This window comes from Vigna unguiculata, chromosome 9 (assembly GCF_037176805.1).
Source record: "Vigna unguiculata cultivar grain cowpea cultivar isolate G323 ecotype 2 chromosome 9, ASM3717680v1, whole genome shotgun sequence".
NCBI classification, from domain to species: domain Eukaryota; kingdom Viridiplantae; phylum Streptophyta; class Magnoliopsida; order Fabales; family Fabaceae; genus Vigna; species Vigna unguiculata.
Window position 1 is genome coordinate 20271040 of NC_140800.1, and position 20389 is coordinate 20291428.

Here is a 20389-nt window from a genome sequence, read left to right on the forward strand (position 1 = left end):
AAAACTTTTGATAATGGTGGAAACCAGGCTCAAGTTTTCCTGGTAAATTGTATGTACCTTTGTGATACAGTGAACTAGTATAAAAACAATTATCCAATTCTCTTTCCTTTATCTCACTCACTTTAAAATTACAAGAAAATCAAGCAAATCAATCTTTAGTGTGTTAGCATGTGTTTCTGTGTAATCTGATAGCATAATATAGTTAAAAATACTCTTTAGAATAATAGAAATTCATGAAATTCTGAGTGAAATCTGATAGCATAACTAAAAGTATGTTGTTTGAGTGAAATTCGTGAAATTTGCATTCTGCATAATTTCCCAGTACTTTAGCTGATTGTTTTGAAATTTTAATCTGTTGATTCATAAGTGTATGAACAGATTAACTTGTTTTTATTTTTGATCGGTTGAAAGTGTCCTGTCTGATGAAGGATTGACCCCAACCAAGGATGAAGGCACATGCTTAAGAAGACTAAGCATGTTTAAAAAGGAAGTTCACTAATCCTTCATCCCTTTCATTTGTGTTTGTTATTTTTGATTCCCTAAGTTGACTTAGTTGAATCAACTTTAGTTGACTTGTTGACCTTTGACTAGGTTTGACTTGTTCACTATAGTTGACTTGACTTAAGCCAACATGCTAATCTATGTTTATTTGCTTTGTAGGTTAATTAGGAGTAAGAAAGCAATGCTAGGTGGCGCATGGTGATTGGGGAGCATAAATGATGTGGAGGAGAGAGTAAAGCAAAGGCATAAAGCATAAAGTAAAAGGCATGAAGCAAGTGTACCTATGTACCTTTGGTCTCCTTTGTTTTTAGCACACTTTGACCACTTTTTGGAGACATATGAGACACATTCTTTGTCTCCTTTTGTGCTAGAACGAAATTAGCCTTGCACACACCATAGTTAGCTCTTTTGTCTCTCATTTTTGTAACCTTATTTGACCTAGTTTCTAGAAGCTAGGGTTAGGTTTTTGTAGAGACATCCTTAGGTATCTTTTATTTACTTAGAGGCCCCTAAACTCTTCTATATAAGGGGTGCTCCTAGACATGTAAAAGGGTTGAAGATTTTGAAGTAAAAACACTCTGGTGTCTCAACCATTTGTGAGAGTTTTAATGGCTTCTTCTTGTCTCCATTGATGCTTGCATGAAGAATGGAGGCTCCATGGATGGTGTTGGATGCGGAAGCATGAAGGAAAGAAGCTTAAGGTGTTTGGTTTGGTGTAGGTGAAAGGATTCTTAAGAGAGGTGAGGCCAACTCCTAAGGAAGAAGACTAAAGTAAACTAGAGAAGAGTTTACTCTAAGGTGAGCTCAAAAGAGATTTGTGCACAAATTTGGGCAGCAATTCATTACTCAATTTCAAGCTGAAAAATACATCTCCTAAGCCTTCTATTTATAGGCTAAAATGAGACCAAGGAGTCTCCAAAAAGTGGAGGGAAAAAGGAGTCTAGAAAGTTGAATTTTGGAGCCAAAAAGGAGCATGTGGGAGGTGTGACTTGCCACCTAAGCAAGTCACACTTGTCTTGCCATGGGAAGCTAACTCTCATCCTTGGAGAGCAAGTTTGAGAAGCTTCTAGGCTTTTCTAGAGTAGACACACTACTCTTGGCCCATTTGGCCCAATTCCCCTTTTTGGTCCAAAATTACTTTTAAAGCCCAATTTTCTCTAAGGCCCAATACATGGCCCAAAGAAAACCCTATTCTACTGGGCCCAAAATACGAAGCCCAAAAGTTAAATTCTAATCTAATATTTAAACAATTTTGGCCCAAAAGATAAGAGCTTGGGCCCTCTTAACAGTTGAGGACCACTTTTCTTGTCTGCATTTGGCCAAGGCTGGTGTTTGTCATCATCCCCTCCTTCTTGTGAAGGATCTGTCCTCAGATCTACAGGTTTCTTCATGACAACAGCCTTTATTATTATTCTTCTTATGTCTTCCTCCTCCAGGATCAAAGACCATCCTACAACAAACACCAAACAAAAAAATGAGTGTTATATTGGTAAACATCCAAACAATGCGACTCCCAATGTTCATACACCTTGTATCAAATGAATGATAAAGGTATTTGGTTTTAGGAGATTTTTCATTTTGCTTCTTATTTTCCTTATGTTGAATCCATATAATTTTGAAAATATTTCCTTTTTCAACACAAGGTTTATTTTGGTCTTGCTTTTCTCGTTTAGAGGAAGAAGTAAGCCTGACCTTATTTTCACACATGTCTTTGCCCCTTAGAATGATGACTTTTTTGCTAGGGCACTCAAAAGTCTTGTGTTTTCTACCTAAATAATTGGAACTTGTTGTTTCACTAATATGCATGTTGGTAGAATTTTCTTTTTCTTTCTTTATTTTATTTTTCATTTGCATTTGATCTTCTACCACTTGGGATGGTGATAAAGGATGCAAGACAAATTTTCTATCCTTGTGAGTGAAGGTGATTTCATTGGTAAGACCATTATGCATGGTTTTCTTGTCAAATTGCCAAGGTCTTCCCAATAAAACATGGCAAGCTTCCATAGGTACTACATCACATAGCACACTATCTTCATATTTCCCTATGAATAACTTGACCTTCACTTGATGTTGGACTGTCAAATCCCCACTTTCATTAAGCCAATGCAATTTGTAAGGTTTTGGATGGGGAATGATAGTCAAAGCCAACTTATCAACCAACCTTGTACTACAACAATTGCAACATGAACCACTATCAACAATGAGAGAATAAGTGTTTTCTAAAATTTCACATCTTGTATGAAAGATGTTCTCTCTTTGTGTTGGCTCTTTTGGAATGGGTTGGTTGCTAAGAAGTCTTCTAATCATTAGAAGGTCTCCTTCACAAGGATAGGCAATTTCCTTAGCCTCATCATTAGACTTCTCACTAGAAGTCTCACTCTCACTTTCTTGCTCATCTTGGCTACTATAGTGGTCAACACCCCTTAAGATCATGGTCTTTTTGGTGGGGCATTGAGATGCAACATGACCTCTACCAAGACACTTGAAACATTTGATTTCACTAGTGCGAGTGTGTGAAGATGTGCCTTCCCTTGATTTCTCCTTTTCCTTGAAACTTTTGGAGGGTTCCTCTTTGACTTGTTTACCCTCCCTCTTGAATTCTTTCTTGGTATAAGAGTTAGAGTAGTCATTTCGAAAATTTTTCCTTAGAATTTGTTGCTCTACCTTTATGCAAAGTTGAACCAAGTCATTTAAGTCTTGGTAGGGCAACAATTCTACTCTATCTCTTATCTCAAGACTTAAGCCACTAAGAAACCTTGCAATGGTGGTATCCTCGGACTCCCTAATCCCAGCCCTCATCATATATAACTCCATCTTTTGTCTATATTCTTCCACTTTCATTTTATTTTGATGGAGTCTTTGGAGCTTATCCATTAGCTCTCTATGATAATAGGAGGGAATATGTCTTCTCCTAAGGGCTCCTTTGAGGTCATTCCAAGTGTGATGCTGAGGTGGCTGAAATTATCTTAGGCAGTAAAATGTTGCCATCTGTGGAACAGCCACCCACTTTGGAGTTGAAACCTTTACCATCTCATTTGAAATATGTTTATCTTGAGAGGGATGGGAAACTCCCTGTTATTATATCTGCCTTGCTTACTGACGAGCAGGAACAAAAGCTATTGCAGGTTATCAAAGATCACAAGCGAGCAATAGGCTGGACTTTGGCAGATATTCCTGGTATTAGTCCTTCTTTCTGCATGCACAGAATACTCTTGGAGGAGGGTGCTAAGCCAGTGAGGCAACCTCAGAGGAGACTGAATCCTCAGCTGATGGAGGTTGTGAAGAAAGAAGTCACCAAGTTGCTTCAAGCAGGTATTATATATCATATTTCTGACAGCACTTGGGTGAGTCCTGTACATGTGGTCCCCAAGAAATCTGGGATCACCGTGGTCAAGAATGAGAAGAACGAGTTGATTCCTACTCGTATTCAGAATAGCTGGAGGGTCTGTATTGATTATAGAAGACTAAACCAGGCCACCAGGAAGGACCACTTCCCTTTACCATTCATGGACCAGATGTTAGATCGATTGACAGGTAAGTCTCATTACTGTTTTCTTGATGGATTCTCTGGGTATTTTCAGATTTGTATTGCCCCAGAGGATCAACATAAGACTACTTTTACTTGTCCATTCGGTACATATGCTTATAGAAAAATGCCATTTGGCCTTTGCAATGCTCCTGGAACATTTCAGCGATGTATGATGAGTATTTTTACAGATTTGTTGGAGCATTGTATTGAGGTTTTTATGGATGATTTTGGTGTATATGGTTCATCTTTTGATCACTGCTTGTCTAATCTTGCTAGAGTGTTGGAGAGATGTGAAGAAACTAACCTTGTTCTAAATTTTGAAAAATGTCATTTTATGGTGGAACAAGGTATAGTTTTAGGTCACGTTGTTTCCAAGAATGGTATATCTGTAGATCCTGCTAAAATTGATATTATTTCACAATTGCCTTACCCCTCTTCTGTGAAAGAGGTTCGATCTTTTCTTGGACATGCAGGATTTTACAGGAGGTTTATCAAGGACTTCAGCAAGATAGCCAACCCTCTCTCCAACTTGTTGCAAAAGGATGTAGTATTTGACTTTGGAAAGAGGTGCAAAGATGCGTTTGATACATTGAAAAAGGCGCTTACCACCACTCCTATCATCCAGCCACCTGATTGGACATTACCGTTCGAGTTGATGTGTGATGCATCAAACTTTGCAGTAGGAGCGGTGCTTGCACAAAAAGATGGGAAGCTATCACATGTGATATATTATGCTTCCAGAACATTGGACACAGCGCAGGCCAACTACACCACGACTGAGAAGGAATTATTGGCTGTTGTGTTTGCCTTGGACAAATTCAGACCGTATATACTTGGTTCCAAGGTAATTGTTTATACTGATCATGCAGCATTAAAATTCCTTCTGAAGAAAGCAGATTCGAAACCAAGGTTGATCAGATGGATGCTACTGCTCCAAGAGTTTGACATTGAGATTCTAGACAGAAGTGGAGCACATAACTTGGTAGCCGATCATCTTAGCAGGATTGAAAATGGAGAAGATAACATTCCTATTAAGGATGACTTTCCTGATGAAGTCCTCCTAGCATTGACTGCTGTGAAAGGTATGTTTCCTGAACCTTGGTTTGCTGACATTGTTAATTATTTGGTTGTTTCTGCTATTCCTCCTTCCTTCTCCAAATATGAAAGAATCAAGCTAAAAAGTGAGGCAAAGTACTATATCTAGGAAGACCCAATTTTATGGCGCATTGGTAGTGACCAAGTCATAAGGAGGTGTGTTCCAGATATCGAGATACCTCATGTGCTTGAGTTCTGTCATTCATCTCCTTTTGGTGGACATTATGGCACACAAAGAACAGGTAGGAAGGTGTTGGATTGTGGATTATATTGGCCTACTATTTTTAAAGATGCACAGAGGGTGTATGAAAATTGTGAGCAGTGCCAAAGGGCAGCCAGATCCATTACAAGAAGGGATGAAATGCCTCAACAACCCATGTTATATTGTGAGGTATTTGATATTTGGGGTATTGATTTTATTGGTCCTTTTCCTCCTTCTTTTGGGTTTTCTTATATTTTGCTTGCTGTAGACTATGTCTCCAAATGGGTGGAAGCCATAGCTACAAGGACTAATGATTCTCGAGTTGTTATGAGTTTTGTCAGGTCTAACATTTTGTCAGGTTCCTTTCACAAAGCTCAAGAGAAGAAGATGATGGATTGATTCAAACAAAAAGGAAATGGAAAGCACATAAACCATAGAAAACCAAGAACAATTAAAGGAAGAAGAAAACATAAAATGGAAAGGAAAGAAATGGTAAAAATGTGAGAAGCACGCCACTACAAGGCTAGGCTAGAAGCCATGGAAACCTTGAAGATGAGTGGATGTGTGCCGCCACTTGCTATGCAAGATAAGGCTTAAAAGTATTCACTCCCTAGGGAGGAAACTTGATGACAAACACCAGCCTTGGCCAAATACCTTTATCATTCATTTGATACAAGGTGTATGAACATTGGGAGTCGCATTGTTTGGATGTTTATCAATATAACACTCATTTTGTTGTTTGGTGTTTGTTGTAGGATGGTCTTTGATCCTGGAGGAGGAAGACATAAGAAGAATAATAATAAAGGCTGTTGTCATGAAGAAACCTGTAGATCTGAGGACAGATCCTTCGCAAGAAGGAGGGGATGATGACAAACACCAGCCTTGGCCAAATGCAGACAAGAAGAGTGGTCCTCAACTGTTAAGAGGGCCCAAGCTCTTATCTTTTGGGCCAAAATTGTTTAAATATTAGATTAGAATTTAACTTTTGGGCTTTGTATTTTGGGCCCAGTAGAATAGGGTTTTCTTTGGGCCATGTATTGGGCCTTAGAGGAAATTGGGCTTTAAAAGTAATTTTGGACCAAAAAGGGGAATTGGGCCAAATGGGCCAAGAGTAGTGTGTCTACTCTAGAAAAGCCTAGAAGCTTCTCAAACTTGCTCTCCAAGGATGAGAGTTAGCTTCCCATGGCAAGACAACTATGACTTGCTTAGGTGGCAAGTCACACCTCTCACATGCTCCTTTTTGGCTCTAAAATTCAACTTTCTAGACTCCTTTTTCCCTTCACTTTTTGGAGACTCCTTGGTCTCATTTTAGCCTATAAATAGAGGGCTTAGGACCCTTGTATTTTCATTCATGAATATAGTAGAGAAATTATGTTGAGATGACTCCAAACTCCTCTCTTTTTGTGAATCAACTTAGGCTAGAGTTTTCCTTCTTGGTTTCCTCTAGCCCCTTCCTTGAGTGTTGGCCCAACCTCACTTGAGAGCTTCTCCAAACACCATTGTCGCTTCATTTCTCCTCTCATCTTCTAGCTTTCGCACCTTCATCCTTCTCCATGGAAGCCTCATCAATTCCACATGGCTTCTCCTTAGCTTCCTTACTCTTGAAGATGGACTCATCATACCTTCTAGCTATAATGTTAATAATTCTTTCAATGTCAATGACTTATCTCCTTTCATGTAGGGCTTAAGAATTTGTGGTCGAATTCTCTTCAAGAAGGGGAGGATGATGAGGACATGACCACCAACCCAAAGGAAGAAGCCATCCCAAGGAGGATCATAAGAAGCATGACTAAAGGCAAGGCTAGTCCATCTTTTAGTTTATTTTCGATTTTCTTAATTCCATGAAGTTGATAAGTTTGACCAATTAAAGTTGACTTGTTGACCTTGATTTTTAGTTGACTTGTTGACCTTTGACCTAAGGTTGATTTGTTGACTTTGACTTAAGGTTGACTCTTGACTTAATTAGGGTAAACATGTCAACATGCTAATCCTAATTTCCTTTATGTTTTGTAGGTTAATCCAAGTTCCTAGGATCAATACAAGTGGCGCCTAAATGGATGGTGGAAGGAGAGCACATGTGGAAGAGAGAGAAAGGAGGGAACTGATGAAGGATTGACCCCAACCAAGGATGGAGGCACATGCTTAAGAAGACTAAGCATGTTTAGAGAGGAAGTTCACTAAATCCTTCATCCCTTTCATTAATGTTTGTTATTTTTGATTCCCTAAGATGACTTAGTTGAATAAACTTTAGTTGACTTGTTGACCTTTGACTAGGGTTGACTTGTTGACTATAGTTGACTTGACTTAAGCCAACATGCTAATCTATGTTTATTTGCTTTGTAGGTTAATTAGGAGTAAGAAAGAAATGCTAGGTGGTGCATGGTGATTGGGGAGCATAAATGATGTGGAGGAGAGAGTAAAGCAAAGGCATAAAGCATAAAGTAAAAGGCATAAAACAAGTGTACCTATGTACCTTTGGTCTCCTTTGTTTTTAGCACACTTTGGCCACTTTTTGGAGACACATGAGACACATTCTTTGTCTCCTTTTGTGCTAGAACGAAATTAGCCTTGCACACACCATAGTTAGTTCTTTTGTCTCTCATTTTTTGTAACCTTATTTGACCTAGTTTCTAGAAGATAGGGTTAGGTTTTTGTAGAGACATCCTTAGGTATCTTTTATTTGCTTAGAGGCCCCTAAGCTCTTCTATATAAGGGGTGCTCCTAGACATGTAAAAGGGGTTGAACATTTTAAAGTAAAAACACTCCTCTGTCTCAACCATTTCTGAGAGTTTCCTCCCTTGGGTGTGAATACTTTTAAGCCTTATCTTGCATAGCAATTGGCGGCACACATCCACTCATCTTCAAGGTTGTCATGGCTTCTAGCCTAGCCTTGTAGTGGCGTGCTTCTCACATTTTTTCCATTTCTTTCCTTTCCATTTTATGTTTTCTTCTTCCTTTAATTATTCTTGGTTTTCTATGGTTTATGTGCTTTCCATTTCCTTTTTGTTTTGAATCAATCCATCATCTTCTTCTCGTGAGCTTTGTGAAAGGAACCTTCACATCTAGATAGCTTGCTATCTTAATGTCCAGTGGGGATATTACTTAGCTTTCTTAATCAACTCACACCATATTCAATAATCTTAAAAAGGAACAAGATAAATTGATGGTGGAAGGAGAGCACATGTGGAAGAGAGAGAAAGGAGGGAACATTCTAGAAGCTTCTAGAAAGAGGGACCACTTTCCTTGGAGACCAAGTGTGCTAGAAGCATCTTTGAATGGCATTTGACATCTATTTGGCCTAGACATCCTTCCATACCATGTGCCATGTTTACTCTAGTTTCTAGATGGATTTTTATGTTTGTGTTTCTGCTTGTAAGGACCTTGTTACTTTTAGATTTTTGCTAAGAGACCCCTAGCTACATTTATTTAAGGGGAGCTCTTAGGTTTATGAGGGGTTGATCATTTTAGAAAATTCACAATATTGTGTTAAATGTGCATAACTTTTGCTTGATTCATATGTCATATGTTAGCTTGAAGTTTTCTTATTCTTGTTTTTCCAAGTATTTGAATATTGCTTTCACTTTATGTCTTGCTTGATGTATGCTTCATGAAATTGATTTTGGCCTAAAACTTGAGGAACTAAGTGTCCAAGCAACCTAAAACTCTTTCTCACCATTTTATGAAACTAGTTGTGAAAGAAGAAAGTTTTGCACGAATTTTTGCCTAAAAACCGAGAGCAACCTTGCTCCTTGGTGAACTAAAAGTGTGTTTTTCACTTGGTGTTATGCTACTAGTTTTCATACTTGAGAATTGGGTGATATTGGCTAATTTGTTCCATACTTTAACTTGGTTATGATCTTTCTTGGTGTATGCATGATTTAAGACTTGAAGATGCTTGTCAAGTACTTTCCATAGACTCTTTAAAATGTGCTTTTCTTGTTTTAGTCTTGTTAAAAGTTTTGTCTCAAAAAGTACAATTAACAATATTGAACTTAGGTCCTCGGTAAATAGATGCGTACTCCCCATAGGAATCCTACTACATTGTTAGTATGTGTTATACATAGCACAACATTGAAATAAACTTGTATTCATTTACGTACATATGATAAGATCATAACCCGAAATATAAATTCATTTGATTAATAAAATTATCCAAAGGTAACAACACTAAAATAAATGTCATTGTTAAGAAAAATGTAAAAACAACGAAATTCCTATGATGAAATTATACTAAATTAATGGACTCTGCCACATCACAGTTGCATCCATTGATGAACACATTTACAATAGGTTGTTTTTGAAGATGATCAACTTCAAACACAAGTCTTTCTCCTTCCTTCAACCAATTTTCAACACAAAACTGCCTCCACCCTTGGCTAAACTTTGTTGATCTCTTTATTCGTGACACCAGCAGTTTGCACTCTACTCCACTTCTTTTTGTCATAAGGTATATGACATTCATTTGTAGGCTTTTGATCACATCAGCAAAAGCAACATTCAAGTCCTACGAACATTGGAATAAAAGATGCATAAATAGGTAACTTCATACCATATGAACATTGGAATAAAGCTATCAAGAGATGAATAAAAAACACAAATAAGTAAATACCAGATGGCTTGCTTGTACCTGAGATTTTGTCAACTTTACTGTAAATAGGGCTATTCTAGAGTGCGTTGCAGCACCTAATAAGAATTGCATTGGCCAAGAAAACATGTTATCTAGAAATGACAGTTTCCCACATAACGAAATTGAACATATGAGTCCCATATGTCTTCGGTGTATGTGTTCTCTAGATCTTTCCACTCATCGGTTACTTTTGAATTTAGTATATCCATGTTGTACGTCACAACAAAGGCGTTTCCAAAACTATCAACCAAACTCCATTGCAGGTTCAGTTCCTTTTCGAATGCAGCAGCAAAATGTCTATCTACATAAGAAAAGTTCTACATATAGAATACGAAGACAAAAGTTGATTACTTAAAAAAAATGAATATAGTTTGATGTTAGTGACAATTTTAAGTGAAAAGCATACTTGGTCATGTATGTTAATGGTGGTTTCGTCCACAGCACTATGGTCCCAGTGGTAGGTGCGGGTTCTACATTCATTTGGCCAGTAGTACCGCTAACACTCGCTGTCATGATGTGGGGTAGATGTAGATGTTTGCCTCCTTATTTTTGGTTATGTTGACAGGATGTGGAATTGCAATTTGATTACAATTAGGTTACGCGGTTGGGAATAAATATTGGTGGTTATAATGGTCTCAAAAGTCATGACCCTTGAGTGGCAAGATGTTAAGAGTTGGTAAAGGTTACAACTTTTGATTTGAATGGTCAATAGGGTATGACTCCATACATTGCAATTTAACCATTGGGGAAGCATTGGAATACATATAGCGCCAATTTAAAGTGAATGGAAAGGTCTTTATTCTGGTGAACTTGGTGGGTGCTGGATATTTTAATTGCACACTATTTTTTATTAAATTATAATTAAAATCATTCATATAAATTATTAAAATCAAATTAACCCCAATGTTACAATAATAGGAACCAATTACGTCACAAGCATTTCAAAATATTTAATATTTATATTTATAACAAAATACCCAAATATTTACACATAGTAATGGTGACAACCATTTACGCACACCATTTATGCACAAGTAATACCCAAACACGACCATCAAACCAACATTATGTTTGTGTATTTCATGTGCATGACAAGGGATATGAAAATGACGAAAAAATAGATTTTCCACTACATAGGAATTAATCCATACGCAAAACAAAAAGCACAAACCTTATAATGTCTTCACTTTTTATTCCATACGTTCGTACGTTGTCAATTGTGTATTGTTGTTGAAACTTGAGTGTTCACAATCTCTACCTCTATACATGTCAATAGCGACATAAAGTCGTTGTTAGACATGTATGTTTCAATCGTGGCTTGGTCTTCCAATTGTATACCTTGTGGGTGTGAGGGTGCATGAACAAAGGAGGAGTCCTAACAGTCATTCAAAACATGTAACTTTAATTACTCATCCATGAATTAAAAATGTGTTACAATATACAGAATAATATATACAAACCAATAAAGTCCGTTGTGATTTGTTTCTTGACGCATTGGTTTTTTTTCTCTTTGATAATTTTTCAATACCTGATTACAATTCGTTTAAACGAGGTCTTCCCTTCCTTTTCACCTATACTGGACTACAAATAGTTCTGTTGTTTGTAACAAACGGCAGGTCCGCGTCATTGCTTTCAATGCCACCATCTTCGTTGACTGTAAAGGGATTTAATTTTGTTGGTACCCCTAACCCTTTTGCTATTGAATTAAGCTCATTACACAACATACTTGATGCACTGTGTAAGTCACATGCTATCTCCGCTATATCATAAAACCTCTTACATAATATTTTGTATCGTTGCATGTGTGGGTCGTCATTACTTCTATTTTATTCCGCTATTATCAAACTATATCTCCTTACACTTTTAGACCAACAACGGAGAACATACTTGTCTAGAACGCATTCAATGTCTTTTTGTCCCAGGGTCAACAAACTATGTCTTCTTGTCCCAGGGTCAACAAAATATTGTCAAATGAAACCACATTACCAAAATCCTCACATGCTGCTCTACTCATTGCATCCACAAAAAATAATTGCATATTTTGTTTTTTTCATCCATGTCTATATCGAAAAAAAATTCGTTGTTCAATTCCCGCATCTGTGAAAAGTGTCGTAGCGACGCTTGACCATCCCCATCCTTACACAAAGTTCTTTTTTGTTGACCAATATAGTTGTGAACATCACGCTTAATGAAGTTAACGTTTTCATATCCTTCAACTTCACAAACAAGAGACCGAAAACTTTTGTTGATCCGAATACCGACTTCATCGTTAATGTCGACTGTTTGCCTTACATGCATATCAACTTTACGATTGTCCCGTATTAGCCTTGACTTCTTTTGACTAATATCGTGACTGTATTTAGTTACAATTTTCCTTATGAACCATTGTCCTTCCTTTTTTGCAATAGTTATTAATGCTTTACATTCTTTTCTTTTACTTGGGATGGTCTTCAGTTTTGGAGGAATGACAGACACATAATTTCCTTCACGCGAACAAACCAGCTTGACGTAGTTGATTTCATTATCTTCACCCCATGTTGAAGTTCTTGTTCTAATACCGAAGCCAAATATAATAGCATAATTTCCATAAAACTTTTTTACGGCAGCCAAGCTATCAAAACACATGTGCACTTTCGGTACAATGTCGTCTGCGGTGTCATGTTCGGCCCTTTCAGTATTGAATTCTTCATTGTGGTTATGTGGTAATTCACTTACAAATTCTTCAGCTAAAGAGATGTTATTTTCCCTCCCTTCATAACTGCTTAGAAATTTTCTATCCACAACACTATACACTATTCAGTTGACATGTTAATGTTTGTAATAGGTTACAACTTTCAGTCTCTGTCCAAGACTTTGCTATGTCAACATAATTGTCCGAAAGATTGTCAAGATGTGATCCACAATCCTAAATTATGTCACCAAAATATTATCCCTTGTTTTGCACAACCTGCATTCATATACAAATTTTATTCGTTTCAAAGCAGATCTTCAAATCAGACATATATGAACCAACGGATGAGCTAATCCATGCTACTTTAAAGACTAACATTGTCCACACCCATCCATGGATCCGAAGGTTGATGAGTTATTATGGAAACTTGTGGACCCGTCCACTCAGACTCACCACACTAAACATAACGAGAGTTCCTCTAACACTCATGCTAACTCCTCAAGCAATCATGGTGCACCAACAAGGGGCATGAAAATATAATAGACCCTTATGCTTAGTATTGATGCAATTAATATATTTGTCTTAGTATGTCATTAGTGTTGGTGCTTTGACTTTATATTTTGCATCCGTTATTTTGATAACGAAATTAAAAACTTAATGTTTATTGTTATGATATGTGATTTCATGTTTAAATATGTTGTTGAGTAAACTGGGTGTCTGTGGTAGTTCCAAATTGTTATAATCGTTAAATCATACGCAACAGGGGAGTAAAGACTACATATGTGGGGAGTTAAGTGATAAATTGTGGAGCGAAGTTACAGATTTTACAAGAATTGAAATATGGTTTTGTGATAAAAGAATGCAATCACTTACACAAATTTTGCATCATACAATGCCCATTTAATAAACACTGAATATTTACCGTTGTCAGTGTTTGCGGCTCTTTCAAATTGTTCAATTCATCAAATTTTCCATATTTGTGAACTAAAGCATTAACATGTGGGGAGTACTGGTGGAAAATGTGGACTGCACTTGCTGGTTGTAAAAAAATATAATTACGGTAATATGTGGGGAGTTAAGTAAGATATTATGTTTTGGGGTTGTATATTTTTTTACAACTATTTTAAATAGCCTATTAGGATTACACAATTAACTCACTTTAACAAATTTTCTATCATCCAATTTCCATTAACTGAAATGGGTAGTTGTCTTACATGAAAATTGTCAAAATACTCAAGTGATACGTAAATGGGGAGTCAAGCATTAATATGTGGGGAGTAAAATTGGACATTATGTTTTGAGGTTGCAGACTTTTTTAAAACTAATTTAAATATGGTATTGGGATCACACAATTCACCCACTTTAACAAATTTTCCATCATAAATTTTCATTCATTGACGTGGGTGCTTGTCTTACTTAACAGTTGCCAAAATGCTTAACTCATTCGTAATCGGGGAGTCATGCTTTAAAATGTGGGGAGTGGTATTGTAAATCTGGACTACGACTGCATCTTCAAAAAATATTTAAATATGGTATTAGGATCACACAATTCAATAACTTAAACAAATTTTCCATCATCCAATTTTCATTCCCTAATGTGGGTGTTTGTCATACTTGACATTTGCCAAAATCCTCAATTCATCAGTAAGTGGGGAGTCAAACTTCAATATGTAGGGAGTGCTGTTGTAAATTGTGGACTACACTTGCATCTTAAAAAAATGTAAATATAGTATTGGGATCACACAATTAACTTGTAACATCCCATCCGGATATTACGTTTTTAAATGTTAGAAATAAAGAAATATATATCAGCTTCATTTAATAATACCTCATTTCCAAAAAATGTGAGAAATTTAAAACTTTATTAAATAAATAGATAGTATGAAATCCATAAATTAGAAAAGTAGAAATTTGATAAAAACATCCATAGGTGTTTATAATTTATTCCAAAATCATAAAACATAAAACTCCTCGAGTCATCCCCGCTTCGTAGCTAAGCCTCACTAGAGCCACCTGCATCAACATCATCTGCTCACGTGTACCGCACACATGATCATTGCCAAACACAAGCAAAAAGGGTGAGCTTAACAGATAAAACATATAAAAATGCATATACATGTACAACACTCAAGTATTTATATAATACAATCACCCTAGAAGTTCCATATCACATGGCCACAACAATGTTATTCGTGTTCTACATCTTCTAGTGATTACCTCAAGATGACTTGCTGCCATACCTATCAGCCACAATCGATAGAGAACGTGCGGGAAACCATTGCTACGGATCATACACCGTAATGCCAAGTGAAGTTCCCAAATACGAACATAGTTTGCAACGTCCCAAGACTACCAAACTCGTCAGCTAACTTCTGAGAAGGGCAATCCATCTGGACCCATCTGTACTGACCACAACCAACGCACTCACATCGACAACACTCGCCAACCCGAGCTCAACTCAAGGGTTCCTCGTGTTCATCCGCCATCCCGAGCTCAACTCGAGTGATGCCATTTCGAGCTCAACTCGAGGAATGCCACGTGTAATCCTATCCCGAGCTCAACTCAAGAGATACGTTCTGAGCTTAACTCAAGGAACATCAGCAACCCACCTTTGAAGCATCACCAAAAGCCTTGTAGATCACGCATGCAGAATCCAGCAACCCAAGACTGCAACAGCAAAATTGCCTGGCGGGGACACGTACCGCCAGGCATTGTCGCTTCCAGAATCCTTGGCGGGGGACACGTACCGCCAAGCGCTACGCGCCTCTAAACCATCAATCTCTGCAGACACCGCCTGGCAGAATAGCTCTTACCGCCACACGCACACACACTCTAGGAGCACACTGGTCCTACAGTTATCGCCTAATGGGACCACTCTCACCACCAGGCGCGACTAACACCAGTAATACACTCTTACTTGTTTTGCGCCTTTTAGTCAAGTTCCTCCACTTTAGTCTTGTGCTATCATGCATCCAAATTACTGAAACCTCTTAAACCTATATGGACACACTTGTATATTAACCACCATCAATTACAACTTACAAGATAGGATGTCCTTCAATTCCCTTTTTGGATCACTAATCTAGTTTATCAAATTAGACTTGCTTAGGTTCAACTGTTCCAATACTCAACATGTCGCTATAATCTCCTACCTCTTATGCTCTGTTGTTTACCTAAATCAATTATTCAGTTATCCATCAATTTACATATGCCTTCATAACTACACCTAACCATATTTATACTCTTCTTACAAATTAGCTATTCCAACTATCCTCACAATGCCACTTAGCTCTAGCCACCCCCTAGGACTACCAATATCACAGTGATTTAAACCATTGATCCTTACTCACTTTGTAATTTTCACTCTACTATAATGACATTTTCTTCCTCATCCCAATACTAGAATTCACCTCTAGTTCATATTTATAATCGTTCATTCTTCCATCACATAACTAATTCTAAACTCCACAAGTAGCATGAACCTACTTCCCTCAGTCTAGTATCATCAACAACACTCGCAACCACGTGAAGGCCCACTCTCTGCGACCGCGCCTAGCAACAAGCCCCATGCCGCCGAGCGGTGCAAGCAATTTCGATAAATTCCTAGAATTTCACCAGCTATAGGGCCCTCTCTCATTCCCCAATGTTTCTCTCTACATTCCTTAAGTGTTTCCTCCTCGAACCAAAATAACCGTGACTCGATATTCAAATTTTAACTAATTTCCAGCTACAATTTGAGTGCAACTAACCACCCTCAATATCGATGTATCAAAACCCCCAAATTCCAACCTAAATATATGTTCGTACTGTTCCATTACATTTAGCTATCAATGTTATGTGTTACGATGCAATTCGACATCCAATCCTTCCTCAACAGTTAAAACTAAGTTCCCTCCAATCAGAATCATCTCAGAACCCCAAAATCATCAAGATCGAACCAAAAAGGTTCACGTCGCCTGGCGGGTATTCATCACCGCCAGGCCATTCAACAAAAACCCATAAAATTTGGTGCTCAATGATATGTCGCCTGGCAGTACAAGGATTCACCGCCAGGCGGTTCCTCGCAGGAACTAGAAAACACTCAATAATAGCATGCGTCACTTGGCGGTTCAAGGAGTCATCGCTAGGCAATTTCTGGAATTTCTCCAGAAACATGAAATTTCGTGAATTTAACAGTTCATATACACCAATTGCACATGCCTTTCATACAGATTAAAAAATAAAATTCAAGATCACGAATATCGAGAAGCAGGAGCTCCCCCTTGTGATCACCAATATCCCCTCACCATTACCTCCAATACGCTCTTCCTTCACACCAGATCACGAATTCTCTCTGAATTATCCCTCATGCCAAGCCCTACAAGCTATCATGGCTTAAGAAAGAAGACATTAAAGTAACTCAACAAGTCCTCATTAACTTTTCAATTGGAAATTTTAAAGATGAGGTGTTATGTGATGTTGTGCCTATGGAAGCAACTCATATTTTGCTAGGTAGGCCATGGCAATTTGATAGAAAAGTCTTTTATGATGGCCATGCTAACACCTATGCTTTCTCCTTCCAAGGCAAGAAGTTCACACTCCTACCTCTCTCACCCAATCAAGCAAATGAGGACCAAAATAAAGTGAAAGATAAGAGAAAAGATGAAAAAGAAAAAGAGCAAGTTACCTCCAAAAAAACATTTCCAAAGCAAGATGGACATCACCATTCTTCCTTCTCTTGCAAGGCTCAAAAGGAAGACCCAATGCGCAAGCATGAGCGGAAGAGTGGTCTAGAAAAGAGGGATGGCCTAACCAAAGCTAGGGGTAGTACCCTTAGAAAGGATGGAACAAGAGCTCATATAAGGGAGGCGCAAAACCTCCCCCAAATCAAGTCAAGCTCCATCTACAAAAGCTTAAAAAAATTTGTGGTCAAATTCTCTCCAAGAAGGGGAGGATGATGAAGGATTGACCCCAACCAAGGATGGAGGCACATGCTTAAGAACACTAAGCATGTTTAGAAAGGAAGTTCACTAATCCTTCATCCCTTTAATTTGTGTTTGTTATTTTTGATTCCATAAGTTGACTTAGTTGAATCAACTTTAGTTGACTTGTTGACCTTTGACTAGGTTTGACTTGTTGACTATAGTTGACTTGACTTAAGCCAACATGCTAATCTATGTTTATTTGCTTTGTAGGTTAATTAGGAGTAAGAAAGCAATGCTAGATGGTGCATCGTGATTGGGGAGCATAGATGATGTGGATGAGAGAGTAAAGCAAAGGCATAAAGCATAAAGTAAAAAGCATAAAACAAGTGTACCTATGTACCTTTGGTCTCCTTTGTTTTTAGCACACTTTGGCCACTTTTTAGAGACATATGAGACACATTCTTTGTCTCCTTTTGTGCTAGAACGAAATTAGCCTTGCACACACCATAGTTGGCTCTTTTGTCTCTCATTTTTGTAACCTTATTTGACCTAGTTTCTAGAAGCTAGGGTTAGGTTTTTGTAAAGACACACTTAGGTATCTTTTATTTGCTTAGAGGCCCCTAAACTCTTCTATATAAGGGGTGTTCCTAGACATGTAAAAGGTTTGAAGATTTTGAAGTAAAAACACTCTTTTGTCTCAACCATTTGTGAGAGTTTCCTCCCTAAGGAGTGAATACTTTTAAGCCTTATCTTGCATAGCAAGTGGCGGCACACATCCACTCATCTTCAAGGTTGCCATGGCTTCTAGCCTAGCCTTGTAGTGGCGTGCTTCTCACATTTTTACCATTTCTTTCCTTTCCATTTTATGTTTTCTTCTTCCTTTAATTGTTCTTGATTTTCTATGGTTTATGGATTTCCATTTCCTTTATGTTTTGAATCAATCCATCATCTTTTTCTTTTGAGCTTTGTGAAAGGAACTTTCACATCTAGATAGCTTGCTATCTTAATGTCCTGTGGGGATTTCACTTCGCTTTCTTAATCAATTAGATGTGATGTTATGTATGTTAAAGTTTTTTGTTAAATTTGATATTTGTGTTTTGTGGTGAATGAGGTCCTACTTTAATTATAAACAACTATATTGATCTTTTAAATTATATGTATTCCTTGTGGTATTAGAATGAATTGTACTTTTCTAAGTGAATAAGTGTCTTTTTCAAATCTAGATTTGGTACGAGCAGTATTAGAACTAGTTTTGAAGTGTCTTTTTAAAAAGACATTGGTTTGTACACAATTCAAAAAACATCCAAAAAATTCCATGAACGTGAATCATCAGTAAACAACTCAAAGAAGTAAGTAGAAATAAAGATAAAACAATTAATCAAGATTTGTGGTACTAGAGTGAATTGTATTTTTCTGCTTGAATAAGTGTCTTTTTCAAGTCTAGATTTGGTACGAGTAATACTGGAACTGGTTTTCAAATGTCTTTTTACATAAGAAATGGTTTCGACACAATGCAAAACACATCCAATTAATTCCATCAACGTGAATCATCAGTAAACAACTCAAAGAAATAAATAGAAATGAAGATATAAAAAATAACCAACATTTGTGGTTTTAGAATGAATTGTACTTTTTTGCTTCAATAAGTGTCTTTTTCAAGTCTAGATTTTGTACGAGTAATACTAGAACTGGATTTCAAATGTATTTTTACATAAACACTGGTTTGGACATAATACAAAACACATCCAAATAATTTCATCAACGTGAATCATCAGTAAACAACTCAAAGAAGTAAGTAGACATGATGATAGAAAAAATAACCAACATTTGTGGTACTAGAATGAACTGTAATTTTTGGCTTCAATAAGTGTCTTTTTCAAGTCTAGATTTGGTACGAGCAGCACTGAAACTGGTTTTTAAATGTCTTTGTACATAAAAACTGATTTGGACACAATGCAAAACACATCCAAATAATTTCATCAACGTGAATCATCAGTAAACAACTCAAAGAAGTAAGTAGAAATGAAGATAGAAAAAATATCCAACATTTGTGGTACTAGAATGAAATGTATTTTTCTGCTTGAATAACTGTCTTTTTCAAGTCTAAATTTGGTATGAGCAGTACTAGAACTGGTTTTCAAATGTCTTTTTACATAAAAACTGGTTTGGACACAATGCAAAACACATCCAAATAATTCCATCAACGTGAATCATCAATAAAAAACTCAAAGAAGTAAGTAGAAATGAAGATAGAAAAAATAACCAACATTTGTGGTACTAAAATAAATTGTACTTTTATGCTTGAATAAGTATCTTTTTCAAGTCTAGATTTGGTACGACCAGTACTGGAACTGGTTTTCAAATGTCTTTTTACAAAACACTGCTTTGGACACAATGCAAAATACATCCAAATAATTCCATCAATGACCATTGATCAGTAAACCTCTCTCAATGAATGAACTGAAATTTAATTCAATCAAAAATTAACATTTGTCTTCCTAAAAATAAGTATATTGTTCACCCTGGATAACTGTCTTTTTGAAGTGTATATATAGTACAATGAATACTACAACTCTCTTTGAGGTCTGTTTTCACAACAAATCTTGTTTGCCATTAATGGCATTCACATTCAAGATGTTTATGGCTTTAATCCTCTCACTCCCATGGACTTGATACCACTTCCTATATCTTTTGATTTTATTCATAAAGAAGGGATGGCAAAATCTGATTTTGTTAAGAAAATGCATGAAAAGATTAAAAGCCAAATCCGACAACAAACTGAGAGGTATGCTAAGTAAACAATAAGGGGAAGAGGGAAATGATTCTTGAAGAAGGGGATTGGGTGTGGCTACACCTTAGA